Source organism: Calliphora vicina, chromosome 2, assembly GCF_958450345.1.
Source record: "Calliphora vicina chromosome 2, idCalVici1.1, whole genome shotgun sequence".
NCBI lineage: Eukaryota > Metazoa > Arthropoda > Insecta > Diptera > Calliphoridae > Calliphora > Calliphora vicina.
In genome coordinates, this window is record NC_088781.1 from 36,838,305 (window position 1) to 36,846,119 (window position 7,815).

A 7,815-nucleotide genomic window follows, 5' to 3' on the forward strand; every position below is an offset into this window, starting at 1 on the left:
AAAATATGTTAATTTTGTTCCTACATTTCTTGTTCTAGTGGCCTGGCGATTTTTTAATAACTTTAACATTCTTTAACCAATTTTTGTCTTTTATATCTTATTAGAACGACAATTACGTACACATTATTTTAAATTAAATTGCAAAAGTAATTATACAACGGGTACCGTTTTAACATTTCAAAAAATGTTAAATTTTACATATTGTGATATTGTTTGATATGACTATATCCGGTAATTTGAATACACTCTACATTTGACATGTCTGATCAATCATGAATAGATTGGCACTTGAACAACGCTACCAAGTTATCCAATTTTTTTTCTTCTTGAAACAGCAGACAGACAGTTTAATGGAGGAAGCAAGGAGGAAGTGGTGTTTGAGGACATTAGATTTGCACTTTCCTACATTGAAAATAACAACATACGTACTGTATAGCTAAATAACGAATTTTCCCTGTAGTGTTTTGTGCAGTCCACTGGCCAATCAACCACAATGGGATGTGTTCTGAATGAAAAACGTGTATTACGTAAAAATGTACGGGTATCTAGAACAAGTTCCTTTATTTTATCAGAAACGCAGCCCACATTGCGACAGTGCTTCTACTGTCACCAATAATCACCATCGCCCTCTCCTGTACGCGGTCGGGAAGCTCCAAAATATAATTTGAAGCACTGGCCAATACAAAGGAGTTGTATTCCATTTTTGGTCGGATATAGGTGGTGTAAATAGTTAGGCCAGCGCACATCACATTATATTTTCATGCCCTGAACATCTAGAGACTCTGATTCCACAATATTTACAGATGAAGCGACATGGTCTGTCGTTCATTTTTGTGTCAACATGCAACACTGAGTCTTGTGATCGATGAAAGCGACCCCAATCAGAGATTTTTAGAAGGATCCGATTAAAGGTTATATTCATGTTTTGCCTCATTTCCCCAATCTCCGACAGGTATGTGAATATGATTAGCAAATGTTGCTGTCATCTGCAAAAGAATAGATATGGTTGGACGTAGAAGGTGACTTAGAAAAATAAGAAATAGAGTAGGAGAAAATACGGAGCCCTGCGATACCTCTGAATTTATCTTCAACTCGTTTGATGAGATCCAATCTATAACAACTCTTATAGTGCGATATCTGAGAAAGCTCCATATAATTCGAGAGAAGTTAATACTGACATTAAATGCAGTAAGTTTCGCTAAAAGTGCAACGTGCCACACTTTATCAAACGCCTTGGAAATATATAAAGCCGCCACTTTACTTTCGCCTAAACAGTGAATGGAACGACATCGTTTATCCGATAGGAAGGCATACTGGAAGTTAAGTAAATTGTTGGACTTCAAATATTTAACCAGATTGTAGTTTACCATACTTTCCATAACTTTGGAAAGTGCAGAACAAATTTCAGGGTTATTCGCCTCTCCCTTTTTAAGTATTGACGCAACCTTCCAACATACCGGAAATAAGCCGGAACGGTATGAAGTGCTGAAAAGATTAGCTAATGGACGAGCTAATGTCGAAAAGCACTGCTCCAAGACCAGCGCTGGTATGCCATCTGGCCCAGGAGACTTATTTACGATGAGATCCGATAAAATCCTTTTTATAGAACGAGCTGCAATGAATATATTTTTGGCATAGTTAATAACATTCTTTCGTGTTCGGGCAGTGATCACATTCCGGTAAGTGAGAATTACAGGGTTTGGTCATCCTTTAATAAAGTCGGAATTGAGGAACTTCGTTATCCTTTACTCTTTTTACGAATGCCCAAAAGTACGAAGCATAGAGCTTTTTCGCGCGTTAGTACTTTGGCACACGAAGATACTGCCTTTTTGCGTAGATAATCAGTTTATGCGTTTTGGTCGATAATTGATTCGCAAATCTTATAGAAGACTGTTTTATTGCAAAATTGTGTTCAGTGGTGAGGCTAATTTTTGGCTTAAGAGGTTAATAAACAAAATGCAGCATGTGGAGTAGACCAACATTCACAACAGACCCTACAGACTCCATTGCATCCAGAAATATGCACAGTTTGTTGCTGGTGTCATCGGACTTTATTTCTACAAGACTGAATCCAGAGCTCACTTTTCGGTCAATGGAGATCATTACATGATCAATGACTTTTTGTTTGAAAATATGAATTACATTGAGCAGGACGAGGCACAGAGGGATGGCTTCATACATTTTTAAAAAAAATTATAAGGAGTGGTCGGAGCGCTGAAATTTGGTACCGATAATTATATGGACCAAACTAAGAAAAAAGTTAAATTTTATCAAAATCGACCACGTCCAACGCCCACTGCCCATACAATCCAAATAGATTTTTTCGCATAAAATTTTTTCTATCCAAGTAAAAGTCTAGAAATTTGGTACATATATTTTCTAAAACAAAAGAAGAACGTATGCTAAGTTTTATTAAAATCGGCCATGCCCACCTCATACCGCCCATGCAATCTAAATGCAATACATTTTTGTGCAAAAATTATAAGCAGTGGTCGTAGAGCATTGAAATTTGGCACCCAGAATTATATGGACTAAATTAAGAAAAAAATTAAATTTTATCAAAATCGACCACGCCCAACGCCCACTGCCCATACAATCCAAATTGATTTTTTCGCATAAAATTGTTTATATCCAGCAAAAGTCTAGAAATTTGGTACATACATTTATTGATACAAAAAAGGAACGCATTAAGAGTTTCAATTAAATCGGTCACGCCCACCGCCCACGAAACCCATACATAGATAAGAATTTTTTTGATATTTCGTTTATTATTCGACAAAAAATGTGAAGTTTTCATCCTGTTCCGAAAACTTCCGAAACTATTTTTTCTTATAATCGAAACAAGACAATCCCACCTTTCATTTTATTATAAAAACAGCATGGGGGAAACTTTTTTCTTCTCCATGGAAAATTAAAAATAAAATAATTTTTAGAGGCTTATAAATATGGCCATATCTTCATAACGGTTTATGATATTTTTGTATTTATGGAGAAATGCTATATTTTTCGAATATGTTAAAGTTAAATGGTATTATTAGGAAAATTATACATAAATAAACCACTGAATTGCTTGAAAATATAAATAAATTTTTGCTTAACACCCTTGCATGGACTTTACTTCAACTTTTAAAAAAAAATTTCTTAAAACTATCAGTGTACATTTATCTACAAAACTGCATCATTTGATTTTTAAAATTAAGTGTTTGAAAAATTGACTTTTTGACAACAAAATACCTCTGTGCGAGGTGTGTTGCAACCATCGATTTATTGAAATCAAAATTTTTCGATTATTTCTTGTGGGGACACGTGAAGTCACTAGTTTATGTTGATAAACCAGCAACAACTGATGCCTTGGGGCTAACATTGTTCGTATTCTTCTTGACATACGTCAAACAATACTCGAAAAAGTAGAAAAAGTTGAGTGTAACAGCCGCTGTGAACATATGCCATTTCAAATAAAAAAACATTTTTGATTACAATTTACTTTTTTGTTTTATTTTTTACAATTGCAAGTTTTAAAAAACCCTCGGCACAAATTTGTAGAGCATTTAAGCGCAGTTCACATATTTATTTTTTGGATTTGAAAACTAGTAAAAAGAGCTTAAGAGTAAATCATATCTGCCTTAAGAATTTACTATTACAGTAAATGGTCGGCATTTTTAAAGCTTTTTCCAATAGGCACAACTAAAACAAGCTGAGTTTGATATATCAAATATTTTTTTGTATTTAGTTAAAAATACCTGTAAATGTTTTATGTGTGGAGTATGATATCATTCAAATGATCAAAGTTTCGGTTACTTTGGTGAATAAATCAGGTTTGGTTTACGTGGTAGTTCACTATGTGCAAACAATCAAGTAGAGTTGAAGGGACTCCGTTTTGATATAAATCAGGTTTACTTTCAGCGATGTTGGCGAGGACACTACCACAAGAAAAAGTCTGTAGAGTCCACATCACACGATATCATAGACCAATATTTGCATTGAACTTTTACCAACAAATTTGGTTTTTGGTCTATAATATGAAAGATCATATTAATTTACATGTCTAAATATTTTTTAAAAAATGTAAAACGTTTTCTGACAGAAGATTATGGCGAAAGTCTTTGAAGTAAAAGAATAGAAAAACAAGAAGTTAAAGAAGTAAACCAGATCGATATAAATTCATGCACATTTTAAATAATAAAAGTAAAGCACACATTCCTTAAAAAGTAAAGTAATACGATCACTTTCATACAGACACCAATATGATTTATAATATTTTTTTACCTTCAAGAGCATTTGTCTAACGCTATTTACCTTTTCCTTTATACTTAACATTTACATTAAAAAATTAGAAATAATTTCTTTTAAATTTCTACATACCAAAAGACCGTAAAGTGTATTTTTTTTTTATTTTGTATAATATAAAGATAATATTGTTTCAATCAATATAATTATTTGACGCATATCCAAACAATTTCTAGAAAAATGGGATTTTAATAAAAAAAAAACAAAACAATGAATTTATTATTTACAAAAGAAAGAAAAAATCAAGATTACTTTAAGTATAACGTCTCACACCATCACCAGCACCAGCTTCACCACTTTATCATAGCGGGATACCAATTGGAAAGCTCTTCAAAATTATCAGGCATATTGCTACTTTAAAACGCAATTGGATGCCGCCCGCCAGCTATTTAAGACATTTCAAATCAAATAGTTATTAAAACAACAGCAACAAGACAGACAGGCATACATACATACATACAGAGAAAAAAAATTCTCCTTAAGCCGTTTGAATTCCTCAACAATTTTGAAAAGTTGTTGAAGACGACGTATGGCATACGCCGCATTTATTTATTTACTTATGTGATGTAGCAGGTACAATGCCAACCCCATTACCTTTGTAGACATGATCTATAAGTACTTTTTGTTTTATTATCATTTTTGAAATCCATGATGAATTTCTTATACTTAATTTCTTTTATACAGTTGTTTTTCTATTTAAACGTCACAAGGTTTTTTTTTTGTTTTGTGGGTTCTTTCAAATGATCGATTTGAATGTAGACAAAATAATAGTAGAAAAGAGAAAAAAAAGTGAACTACAAATAATATTAAAACTGGGCCAGTGAACCTGCATAATAACCAACAAATTTAAAAATAAATCTTAAAACTACAAACAAATTCCACTTTTCTTGTGAACAATTGTTTGTATGTTCAAACTGTCTGCTACAAGATGATGAATAATTTGTAACAAAAAACTCTTTGAAGTCTTTAAGAGCATGAAATATTTGTGCTGTTGGTCAGCATAAATTTTTCCATAGGATTACTAATGGTCGGACTATTTAGGTGTATAGATGTTTTAAGTGTTTTTGATGACAAACATGATATTTTAAAAATTATTGACAAAATCTTTTTGGAATATTTTATTTAGTGTGATATTTCAGATATAATTGCATGCATTAAATTAAATGCTTTAAAACTTTACAATAGGAAATGAATATCGATAGGGTATTAAGTAGGGTATTCAATCGATTAACCGTTAATCGGTTAACCGATTAATTTTGGACGGTTAACTGTTCGAATAATTTGAAATTGCCGATTTTCAAATAACAAATAAACCGATTAATTTGTGTCGATTAACCGATTAACCGAAATTCCCTTTTTTGCACTTTAAACTATTTTTTTGTAATTATTTTTCCGTTTCAATTCAAATACAAATTTCAAATTAAAATTATATATTTTTGAACATCCAATAAACATGATTAGTGAGTATGTATAACAACTGACATATTTAATTTACAGGTCTTTGAAACTATGTTTGTATTTACATGTATAGACGAAACTTTTTTTTTTGATATGAGTCTTTTATCATAACTAAACGAAACTATTAAATTAATCAGAATCTAAAACAATCCAAAAAGGAATATTCTTTATCATGCTTTTGATTTCACCAACATATACAATCAGCGTGAGAGTTTTTTTTTCCAAGAAAAGTTTTATTAAAACTAAAAAAAAAATCGTTTAAATTTTTTTTTATAAAATCTGTATTTAACAAAATTTTCACTTATAAAATAAACTAGAAAACATGAATTTTAATTTTGATGTTTACAACAAAAACAAAAAAACACTCTCACACAAAAAATAATTGACTTTATTGAAAACTGATGAAACTATATGAATGATTGCAGATTTGTATTACTCAGTTCATAAAACACGGATTTTGAGTTATAACGTTATTGCAGCAAATAGGCGATATGTTTACAAAAATGATCTCAAATACCTTATTTGCTGTTTTATATGTTTTTGTACACAAAATTCGTTGCTGTATTTTCAATTTAAAATGAAAATAGAAATTATTCGGTTAATCGAATAATTTTAAATTAACCGATTATTAACCGAATAAATCTAAACATCGATTAATTATTTGCTCAATTAACCGATTAAACCAAAAGCCCGATTAATTGAATACCCTAGTATTAAAAGAATATAAACTTAGAAACAACAGCTCATCTCCAAGATCGATTGCTATTCAAAGATGTTTAACTTAATTAGGATTTTATTTAAATTTTCGGGTTTATATTAAGACTAATTTCAGTTGTGCGTCCAAGAAAATCGCTTCAAAATGTATGTACGAAATTTCTATACTTTTTCTTGGATAGGAAAAATTTTATGCGAAAAAATCGATTTGGATTGTATGGACAGTGGGCGTTGGGCGTGAACGATTTTGATAAAATTTTATTTTTTTCTTAATTTAGTCCATATAATTATCGGTGCCAAAATTCAATGGTCTACGATTACTCCTTATCATTTTTGCACAAAAATTTATGAAGCCATATTAAAAAAAGGGTGCGTTTACACTCTGCCATTTTAATTAAAAAACTCAAAACTTAGCAAAAACTTGCAGCCTATATTTGAACTTGACATAGATAACAACCCATTTAAACAAACTTTGTAAACAGTTAACCGAATCCGATCGAATCCACCCTACTTCTATTCCACACAAAATTGGATTTCATATCTAAAAACCCTTTCACAAAGAACATTTTCATTTTCCACTGTTAAGCACTAAAACATACAATCACAGATCACAAACTAATTATTTTTGTTTAATACATACCCCTTAATTAAAATGTAATCGCAAATTTTATTAAAAAATTAAATATTTAATTTTTTGCTCTTGAAAAAAGCAAAAAAATAGCTACTGCACTTGCTGAAACATGTGTTAAGTATGAACGCTTACAGCTGTGCGAATATTAAGAACAAAACTAAAAAGAAAACAGAAAAAAATCCGTTGAGGTTTAAATTTTCCAAAAAATAAAAAAAGTTTGCCGAATTCTGATTTCGGTATTTCGGCCACTGTGCGCCTGCTCGTTTGACCTGCCTTTACAGATTCATTTTCTTCTTTGTAGGCTTTTCATCATAAGGCAGTGACTATAAGTCAGAAGGCAGTTGAAATAACCAAGATCTTCACAACTTTTCTGTAATTCCTGAATAATCTATCTATGACAACTTGGGCTAGTATATCGAACGATTTTTCGAAATCAATGATGGTCAATCCATTCCACTGACTGTTCAATTATAACTCGAAGCTGTTTATATTATCTACTGTTAATTTATGACCTCAAAGAGCAGTATGTTCGTCTTCTCATGATAATTTTTTCAATTATATTGTTTAGCCAGTTTATAACAGTGACGCTCCTCCTGTTTCTGCTTTCAATAAGATCAACATTCATCGATATGCTATTGTTCAAGCTCTCTTTCAGTTCGTCGAAAAGTTCCATATTGGCCGATAGTAGCTGTTTGGAGATCAAACAGCTTAGGGTTGATGTTGTC